This window comes from Ovis aries, chromosome 1 (assembly GCF_016772045.2).
Source record: "Ovis aries strain OAR_USU_Benz2616 breed Rambouillet chromosome 1, ARS-UI_Ramb_v3.0, whole genome shotgun sequence".
Lineage (NCBI taxonomy): Eukaryota > Metazoa > Chordata > Mammalia > Artiodactyla > Bovidae > Ovis > Ovis aries.
Window position 1 is genome coordinate 96481895 of NC_056054.1, and position 14263 is coordinate 96496157.

The 14263-nt window shown below is 40.8% G+C and overlaps 1 protein-coding gene across 3 annotated transcripts in view; it reads right to left on the reverse strand.

The window, feature by feature from the left end:
• The window catches only part of TBX15 (T-box transcription factor 15), a 125122-nt gene that overhangs the window by 55910 nt on the left and 54949 nt on the right, over window positions 1-14263 (reverse strand). The window contains exon 1 of one of the 3 annotated variants that reach the window (XM_027973642.3): window positions 9787-9830. The exons of the other annotated variants lie outside the window; for them this stretch is intronic. The gene's annotated coding sequence lies outside the window, so the exon portion shown is untranslated. Of the gene's footprint in view, window positions 1-9786; window positions 9831-14263 lie in introns of those variants that run through there. 3 annotated transcript variants of the gene reach the window in all.

Sequence of the window (14263 nt, forward strand, 5' to 3'; positions counted from 1 at the left end):
CAGCAGCAGCATCTAAGAGTTTCGGGTTTTTTGTTTGTTTTGTGCTTTTTGTTTTTTAGACTCCACACATAAACGAGATCATGCAATATCTATCTTTCTCTATTTGATTCATCTCACTTAACATAATGCCCTCAAGATCTGTCTGTGGTGCTGTAACATAATAACAGTTATTAAAAATTACATTTACAGTTATTAAAAATATCAACAGAGCTTTCCTTTTTATGTCTGAATAACATTCAATTGTATGTATATATATATATCACTGATTCTATATAGTTGGTTTTTAACTCCTAGAGCAGTGAGGGCTACCTGTGACATTAACTACTCTACAGTACCCTTAAAATAGTCATCTCAGAGTCCAGATCAACAGTCGAGGTAAAAATAAAATTTATGCCTTTGTAAAGTACATTTACAAATCAGTTACATAAAATATCTAGGCTAGCCAGATAAATGATTTCATCTGTTAATCAGAATGTACACTCAAGTTACCTAAGTGCATAGTGAATACATTATTTCAATTAAGTCAGGTCCTCCATTCAGAAATATAATCTCTTTTGAAGATCAGAAAATACTTCTGTGTTTTCAAGATTCTTTCATTCTTGGCAATTTGTGACTTCCTGCATTCAAAAAATAACCATTAAGAACTCATTTGAATGACCTGGATAGATGTTTTGGCTATCAAATATCTCTTGTGAACAATATTGTAATGAGGGAAGTTTTAGGAAATTAGGAACATAAATGAAAAGTTACATATAACTAAGGAAGTTAAAAGAGAAAACTTTGGGAACCTGCACTAAGCCAGTTACAGTCACTGGAGAACATCATGTGACTCAGAGTCAAACCAACATATCTATTGCTTTCCAAAAGAGAATCTAGCCATCAGTTCATAGGCTCACTCATTTTCTATCTCTGACCCATTTTGTATCAACAAGCTGGATACTGAAACACTAAGTTCTCAGAGAAAGCTCAGTTGAACTTAGAGAAAATTCCAGTTCTCAATTCATGTAAAACATAGCAATAATAAAATAGTTTCTTCCTTTATATTTTATATACTATCTAATATATGGCATATATGTTTATGCCAATTTTGTGGGTGAGGAAATTAAGACTAAGAAAAACCAAAAACAACATGGCCTATGAAGTTGGTCTTCTGCTTCCTGAATCAATGATCAGGCCTCCCCAAGATCATACTACATTCATCCTTGGCCAAAGCCGTCAGCAATTCTGTAACACCCTTCAACTGTTTTGGCTGGCCATCCTTACAACTGAAATGGCTTAAATGTTTGATTTTGGCCAAATCACATAACTGGGTTTCCCTGGTGGCTCAGTGGTAAAGAATCTGCCTGCCAATGCAGGAGACACAAGTTCGATCCCTGGGTCAGGAAGATCCCTTGGAGAAGGAAATGGCAACCCAGTGCAGTATTCTTGCCTGGAAAATCCCATGGACAGAGGATCCTGGAGGGCTACAATACATGGGAAGGCAAAAGAGTTAGACATACCTTAGCGACTAAACAACAACAAGAAGTCACTTAACTATTCTGGTCCCTATTTTCCTTAATCTTTATAGCACAGCACATGCACATATAATTAGGGGTACTATATAGTCCCCTTTAAGCTTAATGTTTAATAAAGGATTTGTAGTACAACTTAAAGACCACCATGTCTAACAGCAGCAACCCAACCATGATAAACTAATTCACTTGACATGTATAGGAAAAGCCTGTATTATGTGTTCTTTGACTTAATTTCAAAATTAGATATTATGAAAACATATTTCATGGGTGTCCCTGGTGGCTCAGCAGTAAAGAACCCGCATGCAAGTCAGAAGGTGTGAGTTCAATCCCTGGGTCAGGAAGATCCTCTGGAGGAGGGCATGGCAACCCACTCCAGTATTCCTGCCTGGAGAATTCCATGGACAGAGGAGCTTGGTGGGCTACAGTCCATAGAGTGGCAAAGAGTCAGGCATGACTGAAGCGACTTAGCATACACACACTGGCCAAACATATATCAGAGTCTGCCAGGTGAATTTCATCTCCACTTCACTAATAATTTTAAGTAATCATTTATTACTTCAGTTAACAAGGCATATTTACTTTTGGGGCTTGAAAAACCAAGAGTAGGGTCTTGGAAAGCTACCTCATTTTGCAGTACCTCAGTTTCCTTATCTTTACTATCTCCTTATTTTACTATTAGAGTCAAGGGGAAGATACCTTCCTTCTCAAAAACTACATTTATATCTTTACGATAAAAACAGAATCTAATGTTATCAGCAGAATAACTTTGGACAGTGAGATAAATATAAGCTCATAAGAACTGTCCCAACCAAAGAATTAATGCGTGCATACTAACTCACTTCAGTCATGTCTGACTCTTTGCAACTCTATGGACTGTAGCTCGTCAGGCTCCTCTGTCTATCGGATTCTCCAGGCAAGAGTATTGGAGGGGGGTGCCATGCCCTCCTCCAAAGGATCTTCCCAACTGAAGGACTGAACCTACATCTCTTATGTCTCTGGCACTGGCAGAAGATTCTTTACCACTAGTGCCACCAGGGAAACCCAAAGAGTTAGCAGTCAACATATATTGAGCACTTAACTGGCATTCTCTGCTAAGACTTTACACACATATCATCATTTAACAAAACAACTCTGTTACTATTATTCTCTCCATTTCAAGTAATATTGACAGGCTAATTCAGATTACATCAGTTCTACCTCCTAAGGATTGCAGGCGTATTAAACTGTATTTACTGTTAGTTTTATTCTACCAAACATTTCTGCTTTGTATAGATCAGGTTGTATATGAATGTGCCAAGACAGATGAAACCAGTTCTTGCTCTGAGGGAGCTCACAATGATAGGACGGACACAGAACCTGTTACAGACAGTGGTCTTTGATAGGTGCACTGACGAACGTAGGAGCAAAGCACTAATGGAAGCTCTGAAGAGCAAACAAGCCAATGGATGAGAGGATCGAAATGAGGTGAAATTTAAGAGTGGGCTTGAAATCTATATGAGCTTTATATACATTTAATATGAGCAAGCAAAGAAATGATGGGGACAGAATCTCAGGCAGTGAGAACAGCATTAAGAAACTGTCATCTTTAGAAAATTACAAGCACACTGATATAGCAAGAGCTTAAAATACATAAGGAAAGAGGGAAAGTGAGATAAATTGGAAAAATCAGGTTCAACTCAACTAGACAATGACTTACTGATACATAATAAATGTACCGATTACTCTTCTATCGACAGATTCTTGAGACATCATCGGAGAAAAAAAAAAAAAAACCCTGGCCTCATGGAGTTTATATTTTAGGAGGAATGTGTGTGTGTCATAATATAGAGTTTAGACTTTATTTTGTTTACACCAAAGTTTTCTTTTAAATGAAGGTAAAAATAGCTTGGTGTTCCCTTCTAGACTATGAATTCCATAAACTGAGCTTCACACTTTGCTACATCTCCTGAACGAATGATACATGATAGCCTGGTTTCAATGTGGAAGACTGGTGGTAGAAGCCTACTCCAGAGTCAGATAAGAGATACTGAATTTTCTGAGATTAGACGGACAGTGACTTCCATGAGATTGGACCTTAGATGCCACATTTTAAGCCAAAGGAAAAAGTAGTTTGAGACAAAAGAGAAAGACCCAACCAAGATGATCATCAAACAATCATTTTTGTTTTTGTTTCTGCCAATAACTGTGACATGACTATATTGAGCACCACCCTCTATCAGATACTGGTAGAGCAACCACTCCTTGATCTACATCTAAAGTCCCAAAGTCTCTAAAACCAATACCCCCACAGTCATCTCAGGGCCCCCATTCATACCACTGCAAACATCAGAAGCTTATAACCCAGGCAGCACTCTCTGTACCTGGCTCAAGTAATTCCTATTTCCAGAGGACCTCTGCAGTGGAATTTGGTCCTGGGACATCAGATTTTATCAGGTAGCTTAGCAAAATCTGGTGATGAAACTTTTTATAGAGTAATTCTAAATATGGCAGAGGCAGAACATTTGGCACGGACCTGAGTGCGGACTGAGCCCAAATTTGATACCCCTTCCAGAGCTTCAAGGGAATGAACTATAACCCAGGTTGGATTAAACTAAAATTATGATGATAGCAAACACTCAAATGAGCCTGTTAGATGACTTTAGTAATGGAATGAAGTCTCTGAGCCCTCCATGCCGTCCAAGTTTTATTTGGGAAAAGGGGGGCAGTAACCTGAAGCCTGCAATTCCCATGCCAATAATCCAATTAAGGAGACTGAGAGCACATATCCTTCAGCTGCCTAAAGCACTCTGCACCTGACAACCAGCACCTCTCTCACTGACAAGCAGACCACAGGCAAGGACCCAATGTCATCCCTGCAATCTAAGCCTTTTAAAGAGGCTTTGCAAAGAAGTGGCAGCAGTCATTTTTATATCTGTTTCTTGTTGATCAGACAAAGGCTCAATGTCACCAAAGGTTCAGCCTCTAGTGCTCCAGCATGCTTCAAAGGTGGAAGCAAACAAAAGAAGAGAAATAGCAGGCACTACACTAAATAGTTGGTATACATCTATATGTAAGCCTCATGCAATTTTCACAGAAAATCCTATGGAATTACTGCTGCCATTTTATAAGTGAGGAAACTGAGGTTTGGCAGGATGAAGAAGCTTTTCCCACAGCATGTAACTAGCAGGGGTCAGAGTGGGCTTTGAGTTAGTCTGACACTGCAGGCAATGCTCTTTCCACTATCGACTGTTGCCCAGTTTTTAGAGCTAGTCCTGCAGGGTTGTGAGCTTCCCACTCTAAAGTGGGAAACACAGAGCTAATGTTCAGGCTGCTGGGTGAGAAGATAGCTCTATGGAAGCTAAAACACTATGCATCCTTAGAAAAGAGAAAATTCAAACCAAGGTCAGGTGGGAATTTTCCTTTCTCAGTCAGAGGGCAGTTATGTTCAGGAATATTTTAGGTCTCTTCACCAACTTAACATTATTTAACACATAAATACAAATGTAAAAGGCCCTTTTTGTTGTATTTCACCTCCTGTTTCCAGCCCTCCCTGGGTAAAAGATCCAAATGTGACAGATCACTAAAGATCACTCTTATGCTTTAGCCGAGAAATTAAGTAAAATAACATTAGAAGATACTTGGATTGGAAAATGTTTGGACTTTGTGAAATGTGAAATGACAGCATGGAAAGGCAAGAAAACACAGCTGAAGTAGTTCCTATTTGTGCATAATTTGGTTTATTTAGGCTGAGGTCAGAGTTCAGGGCACAAAAGCTTTTGATAGTCTTAAATGTATACCTATACTTAAGGAGAAATCATCTGATTACAACATGTGACAGCACTTTATGAACAGTAAAGCATCAAATTAACATATAAGGTTACAAGCCAATGATCACGTTAGTTGGGGAGGCTAAGAATAAATAAGGACAACTATGGGTCCTGGATTTTTCTAGAACAATCCTAAGTTCAAATATTTTATTTCTTCCCCCCACCCCCATAAAATTACAAGTTTTGAGATCAACTCTTGGTTCAAAAAATATTCTTGATCAAAGTACAGAAAATGCATAAATGGAATAACCAAAAATTGATCATAAGCTACATGGCAATATTGAAATCTAAAAACCTCTTGCCCCAGAGGTCTTCTAAAATTTGATCCTAGTTGACTGGGTGGTCTTCAAGATTGACTAGTCAATTTTAGGCCAGCAGCTGTCAACACATGTCCCTCCTCGAGGCTCATGGCATCTTTTTCTGGGTGAATTGACACATTAGCTCATCCCTAAGCCAGTGCTTGTTTGCTCTTTGCAACCACAACTACTCCCAACCTCCCATCACCACCCCCACTTCCACTGTAGCCACCACTATAACACCATCAAATATCTGCCAAATTTCCATGATGTGCAAAGGAGGCCTTCCCCTAAAGGCTCTAGAAGAACTTGCTCTACCTTGTTAGGCTATTCTCACTGAGCACCAATAAATAAACAAATCCATGCTAATATGCTAAAGGGGAAGAATTAAGCAGCTGACTTGCAATCAACAACTGTAATTTAACTATGACTCCTGGAGTGAGTGCGCTTGGAAGTGGCAATTTCAAACATGTAAGTAACACAGACATTCAAAGATAGCCAGGAACATGCCATATCCTTCAATTATATTCAGGACACCACCAGCTACACTCAGTTTAAAATCCACCCAACCTATCAAAATAAATATAACAAACCATCTTGTTTAATTAATAGAAGAGCCATGTGGCTGGAAAATGTAATAACCTCTCCAGTAATTTTCTAAATGTATCCATTCAATCAATCACTCATTTATTCAACAAATACTTATCGACTATCTAGCCTGGGCCCACAAGTGTGTTAGATAATGTGAAGGCACAAAATGAAACAAGCTATGTTCCTATGTCCTCAGGAATCTACAAAATCACCTAGGAGATAGGTCAGGTTAATTAGGAATCTAATATTAACAGAACAGTTAAAATCCAGCAGGGCATATAGCATGCTGAGGGACTGCAATTCAAAAAATGAAGTTCTGAAGTTCTTTTTTCCCAACTGTCTAATCTTGAACAAGTCATTTAACCTCTATATGCCTTAGTTTCATCATTTACAAATTGAGGGGATCATTAGTACCTACTTTGTGAAATTTCTATGACTCGCTAACAAAGTGTGTCTGTGGGTTTATGTAAATACTTTATCAGTACTGAAAGAGACTGCTGTGTCGTTGTTATTCAGTCACTAAGTCGTGTCCAACTCTTTGAGACTCCATGGACGGCAGCCCGCCAGGCTCCTGTCCATGTGATTCTCCAGGCAAGAATTCTGGAGTGGGTTGCCATTTCCTACTCCAGGAGATCTTCCTGACCCAGGGGTTGAACCCACATGTCTCCTGCATTGGCAGGTAGATCCTTTACCTCTGAGCCACCAGGGAAGCCCAGTAAAAGGGGTACATAAATGCTGATTTTCATTAGTATCTAAAAGGAGTATCAACAAAATGCTGTAGGAATTGTGACGTAACAAGAACTTCTTCCAGCACAAGGGTCTTTTCTGTACCTAATGAAGACATATCTTCAAGATGACAAGGAAGAGAGAGGGAAAGAAGAAGAAAGATATTCCAAGGAAAGGGAATGTTATGGCAGAGGCATGGCAGTAAAGTCTATCAGACAGGTTTAGAGAACAGCTAGTAATTGAGACCACATTGGTGTGATTTCTCTTGAATCCTCAGCACCGGGGACAGTGTCTGGCATCTATTATGCACTCAACAAAATGTTGTTTTTATTGAATTAATGAAGGAAGGAAGGAAGTGCTATATGTTTAGCAAAGCAAGAGAAGAGGTGTGGCCAGGGAAGGCTGGAACCATACCAAGAATCTTGAATGCTATTCGTCTTCTGATCTTCTTCAGGAGACCAAAATATCCCCACTAATGAGATGTCTTAATTAAATACCATGTTCCCAATGAAAACTGAACAGGGTCACCTCCATGCATAATTTAAGTTTTTGGAATCCCACTAGCTATTCCTTCCAGGATTATGAGGTTTTTTTAATTAAAACTAATTGGCAACCTCTAACCTGAAATCTTTCAGGGGCATCAGGGAATTCGGTCACCTCTATGAATAGCAATCAGTCAGTCATCTTAAAAATTCCTGACACTAACTCTCCTCCACATGAACTTAAGGAGAAAAGGTGCCTGTGATAATGAGAGTAAAATGAGGAAAGGAGCAAGCCCTTCTACAAGTGCTGGAACTGGTGATGCGTGTGTGTGTGTGTGCATGCACACGTGTGCACACACTCTTTGGCAGGGTTGCGGGGATGCAGAGATGACTTATCCTTCAGGAAAAGGATGACTCCTGCACATAGAGCTGCTGCACCCTCCAGACCCGCACAGCAAGTGTCCCTGCTATCTGTGATGAAGTGGGGTTTCCAGAGAAGCTGCCAAGAAAGGGAAGGAGCACAGTCCCTCTTCAGAATCACAAAGACCCAGCTTTATGACTGGGCTAGTTACTTAACCCACCTGAGTCAATTTCCTCAATAAAGCAGATATGTCCATGGCTCTCAGCAAAGCCCCTGGCACAGTGTAGGAGTACATTAGATATTAGTTCTGTCCATAATTTGCAAAAGGAGGTGGCCACAGGGTTAGATCTTTCCCTAATCACTTCCCAATCCATATTTGAGAGGGAGAAAGAAGGTTCTTTCAAAAAGACAAAAGCAAATTCTAGCAAAGAGAACTTAGAATGTAGAACTGAAAAATATCGCATAATGAAGACAACAGTTCAGGGCCTAGAACAAAAGCTATCAGAATTAAATGTGTTAGAAGGAGAGACTGTGGAAAAGCAGAAGGAGGGAAAACAAAGGAACAGTGGAAATGTCAGCTAAGAAGGCTGGTTTTCATGTGGGTCTAATCCCTTGGACTGCAAGGAGATCCAACCAGTCCATCCTAAAGGAGATCAGTCCTGGGTGTTCATTGGAAGGACTGATGTTGAAGCTGAAACTCCAATACTTTGGCCACCTGATGCGAAGAGCTGACTCATTAGAAAAGACCCTGATGCTGGGAAAGATTGAGGACAGGAGGAGAAGAGGACGACAGAGGATGAGATGGCTGGATGGCATCACCAACTTAATGGACATGAGTTTGGGTGAACTCCGGGAGTTGGTGATGGACAGGGAGGCCTGGCGTGCTGCAGTCCATGGGGTCTCAAAGAGTCGGACACGACTGAGCGACCAAACTGAACTGAATCCTGGTCTATGATGGCTGCCACACTAGTTGAGACGGAAAATGACTAGAACCTGAAAGAAGAGAAAACAGGGTGGACCACTGAGAAGAGATGTGTGTTGAATCTTCAGTAAGGAAATAGGGCCAGGGAAGCAAATTCTAGTCCTGAAGAGAAAAGCAGAGTGATCATCCTTGGCTGAAGCAGCAGCCCAGGGGCACTGCTCCACAAGAGGTGGGAACGATGGGGAAGAGCTGGGAGCCAGCAGGGTCCCCTGGCCCCAGATTGACAACCTTGTCAAGAGTACTTACGCTCTGGCTCAGGCTGAGGAAAACACACCCTGAGGAGGCAGCAAAGGTCTAGTGCCTAAGGGAGTCTCCCAGAGAGCATGCAGGTGAGATCTAAGATTGTGCATTATAACCTCTTTGACAGGTGAGATTACTGAGACCTAATCTAGGTGCCCAGGGCCACTCACACAGGAGCATCAGAGAGAAGAAAAGGACTCTGGCCTCTCTTACCCTAAACCTGGAATCCATCCACCATCCACTCCACTCTACTTCATCCATCCACTCCAAAAATCCTAAAATTGAATTCTTTAACAGTAGAAATGAACCCACTTTGGGGACACAGGGCAAGCATTAACAGTGAGATAAACACTCTGGATTAACTGTATTCGTAGCAGTATCTTTATGTTTACAATTTACCAACCCCCTTCTTGAGACACTTGCCAATCTTAGAATCCCACCTTCGTGTTCCAAGTCCCCAACGAAATTCCTCTGCAAAAGCCCACCTCCCACGTCTCTCCTGCCTTCTTTCTTTCAAAGCCCTCCCCAGAGAGAGTGAGTCATCAAAGGAAGCTAACCTGGTGGATTTTTTTGGTGATAGCCAATAAGAGGGTGGAGCAGTGTTAAAAGAGAAAGAAAGCCTAACACTATCTTCTAGGTAAAGGCTGCTTTGGGAATTCCACGGTCAATATTCCTACCCTCATTTCTGACTCTTTGAATCATCTTGACTAGGTCACTTAATTCCATTCACTCCTCGGCCAACACCTTGGCTATACAGCATGCCTCTGTTTTTCCCCAGGCCTACCTACCTTGAACGGTCAGAATGACCTTTGAAGAAACAGTGTCCTCCAAGTGTGTCAGCAATTCAGAAACTGACAGCTTCTAAAATAGCTGGTGTGTTGTTGGGTGTCTGTTGCCTTCTGAAGGAGTGGTGGTGTCGCCGAGGCAGCAGGATTTCCTTGCCAAGGTTGTTCCTACCCTCCTCCCTGTGAGGCTCTGCACAGCCTCTCCCTATTCCAGCCCAGAAAGACTTCAAGCCCAGGGGCCGTGGCATTTAAACACTGTCAAAGTTCCCACTTCAATCCCCATCGTGGTGCCAGTTCAGCAACTGTCATGATGACCCAGCCTGAACTGTATTTAGAAGCTTTGGACTTGGTACCATGTCCTAGCCCATCTCAGAGTGACAAGAGATTTCCTGAGCACCTGGGCCTGTGATTCAAGGGCTCCTCCTCCCAGAGAATGAGAGTCAAAAGCACTTTCCTAATGGTCCGTTTCCTTCTCAGGAGGGTACCCATTGGTTGGAGGATTCTCTTAAAGAGTCAATCTACATAAACATTATTATACAATGCTATTTTAAAAATCAGTAACTCTTTCATAAAGTTTATAAGATGTGGTAGAGGAAACAGAGAAAACCAGTTAGAAAGTGGGTTTAGTGCTCTGTTTATGGACTATGCTTACAAAGATACATTTCCCTGGGATTACAACCTGGGAATGCTCAGAATCTACCAGATATTGCCAGTGAATGGAGAGACCCAGCCTATGACTCAGCTTCTAGGGACACTGCGTAATAATTCACCTCATCTTCTCAGCAGGCTCTGTGCCAGTCTTGAAAGTAGCCTACTGGAGTCCAAAAAAATTTATAAGGGATTCCTGGTTAGTGGTTAACAAAATAAATTTTAATTTATTTACACTTTAATATAATCTCCACCAGGCAAGCAGACTGATAATTATATAACACTAATAGGTTGGGCTGTCAGTTTTGAGAGTCACTGCACAGACTGTGGGTCTAGGTCCTCAACTCTGCTAGACCACAGGAGAGAGAAAGGCCTTTTTTCCCAACTGACCCTCAACTCTCTGCCCCTGTGTCCCTGAGCAGAGTCCCTTGGAGATACCCTGTCATTTAAAAGGCATCAAAGTTTGGCCTCTTCCCATTTCTGGGCAAGGGCCCAACACTCAGAGAATGTGGTTTTAGGATCATGGCATCTAATCCATTCAAGGATTATTTTTCCCCCCTACTGCTCAGATGGGTGTGTTAATCATCACCTCCCTTTGTTCTGTAATAAATTCAGCCCTGGCTAATTCCAAGCCTCTATGCATCACTGAAGTTTAAAGATGGCATTTTGACAGGTCAGATATTTAGAATCAACAGACCACCAACCAGTCAAAAACCTTAAGGAGTTTTAGGAACATGTGGAAGTAATTTTTTCTAAGAATTCACAAGTCTGAAGGATGAGATCTTATTGATGGCGTGTGGGCTGTTGTAGGTATTAAAGTATTATTTTATATGCCATATTCTACATGTAATCAAAATTGATTTACAGTGAAGGCAGATTTTCCTTATTATACCAAATATTGCACATTATCAGATATAAATTACAATGGAATACACACTATATCACATCTTTAAAAGAAACCAATAAAAGACTGAAATAAAATTATACGTGCAATGACTACATATGTAAAATACAATGACATAGGGTAGGGAATTTCAGAGAAATCAGAATATTTTATGTGACTTGGCTATATATCTACATTTTAATTATAATCATCTCAATTGCATGTACTGAATCTTTTTGTAAAGAAAAAATTATCCCATAAAATCTTAATTTCTAAATTTTCATTTTATTTTTAAGAGAAATATTGGTTTTAATTAAATATAGGATAAACTCTAGCCTAAAAATTAGCAAAATAGTTTAAACAAGACACAATTTCCACCTCCCATACTTTCTTATATGGCTTCAATTATAAAAAAAAATTATGAAAATGTTAAAACAAAAATAGAAGCCTGAGATATTTTTAAATGTATAAAAACTCCCACAAAATCTTTCAGCATTGTTTCTTATTTAACAAAATAGCATCAATAGGAAGAGTAAAAAGTGTTAAAAACCATTATGACAACATTTCTGAAATTAGGGATAAATTTCTAATTTTTTAAATTGAGAGGTCATTTACCTAAAATCAATGAATGGGCTTTGGAGTTTTATAGATGACCAAAAATTGTAAGCTAAATTTGCAGGAGCTTGCATTTTTCTGGGAAGAGGATAAATGGTATTCATGGAATTATCAAAGGAATCTATTGACTTTAAAAGGACAAGGACCACAGATTTAATAGGATTTCAAGTGGATAACTGTCTACTTTCCAAGCTCTCTTCTGCTGTAATATAAAGCATTTCCCCTTAGCTGGACATTTCCAAAGGAAGAAATATTCAAAAGACTATTACACAGAATACTAGCACTGCATCCTAATAGAAATACATATATATACTTTTATATACATATTCTTCGTCTCCCTTACAAAGTGGTTGTGTTGTCTGGGAGTGTTAAATGGTCATATGAGACCACCTCAACTTTCTCAGTATGATCCCTTAGTTCCCATTTATCTTTACTTCAGCCACATATACATGCAAGTGAGGGCTTCCCTGATGGCTCAGTAGTAAAGAACCTGCTTGCAATGCAGGAGAGCTGGGTTCCATCTCTGGGTCAGGAAAATCCCCTGAAGGTGGAAATGGCAACACACTCCAGTATTCTTGCCTGGAAAACTCCATGGACAGAGGAGCCTAGAGGGCTACAGAAAGTCCATGGACTCACAAAAGAGCTGAACACGACTTAGTAACTGAACAATGGCATGCATGTGTGATTTTTTTTTTTTTACTATGATCCATATTACATCACATTGAAAAGTAGGGTGATTCTAAATTATCTTTACGTGAATGAAAATGGGGCTTTTCCTTTGGCCTGGCTACTTTTACTCTTCCATACTCTCTCAGTGTCCTCCCCTCTGCCCCTCAGAAAAACCTCAGGGGCACAGGAACCCCAGGCTCCCCAGGCTATTTCTCCTTCTGTGTGCCAAAACCCAGCCAGCTCGCTGTTGTGGGACACATGGTCCAGTCCCAACATCAGGGATGTGCGCTCAGTCCACGAACCCCACACCTCAGAAGAAATCCTGCCCCGCTTCCCACCCCCCAGCCCTGCCTGTGTCCTCTAGGGCAGTGTCTGCATCTGGCCTCGGAGCCAAGAGGCAGCTTCTCAGAGAAAGCTGGACGTGGTGAGGAGGTGACGCTGCCCTCGGCAGGACTGCCAAGGCTTTCCTAAAGGCCACAGCCACCGAGTCTGCCCGCGAGAACATTTTGGTGAGCTCAGTTTGTTTGCTACCGAGAACCTCCTTGTCCTCACAGTCTATTTTTACCACGCTGTGACGCTGAACACTCTGCTGTCATTAAAGTGAATGATACATAGAATCAACTCTCCATAAGCTATCATTGTAGGGTGAAAGGAACCCTGGATTCGGAATCAGAAATTAGGAGCCGGCCCCCTGTTTTTTACCTTGATATGACCTTGAGGAAGCCATTTAACCCTGCTGAGTCTCAGTTGAAAGAACTGTGGAAAGTGGATTAGGAATCTTACCGCTTACCCAATTCAGGGAGCCATCAGCAGGGTAAAATAATGCAGATGAAAGCACTTTGTAAACTACAAATGACTTGGAAATGTAAGTAATCAGCATGGCATTTAATCATTTAATTCACAGAGATCTCTCCCTGTGCTCTCAACAGCATGCTAAATCTTATAGGACCTGTTAAAGATAGGAAACTGAGGCTCAGAAGCAGAGTGGTGACATGACCTGGATTCCCTCCTCTCATGCATCTACACCTCCCCTACACTGCATCCTTAAAGTACTCTGAGCAACTATGATCTTTATTTTTACTTTTTAATTTAAATATTTAAAAAAATTTATTAGCATATATTTGCTTTATAATGTTGTGTTAGTTTCTACTGTATAGCAAAAAGAATCAGCTATATATATACATATATCCCCTTTTTGGATTTCCTTTCCATTTAGGTCACCTGGAGAAGGGAATGGCAATCCACTCCAGTATTCTTGCCTGGAGAATCCCATGGACAGAGGAGCCTGGTCAGCTACAATCCATGGGGTCAAAAAATTGGACACAGTTGAGTGACTAACACTGAGGTCACCACAGATCACTGAGTAGAGTTCTCTGTGCTGTACAGTAAGATGATTATCCTTAGCTCCTATAAGGCAAAGATCTAGACACAATGACCTCCCCAGCATCTCATTCCATGAGCCATGATTCCTCTAGAGGTGACCAAAGTCACAGAGTACCTAGTGATGGAGTGGCAACTTATTAATGGCACCCAGATCTGATGACCAGGGACCCCATCATATCCTTGCTGCCCTGTCCTCTTGAACCCAAGCACCCGCTCATCTCCCAAGTGATAGCCCTGTGATATGACAAGATCCTGATTTATCAGCAAGAAATCACAGTACAG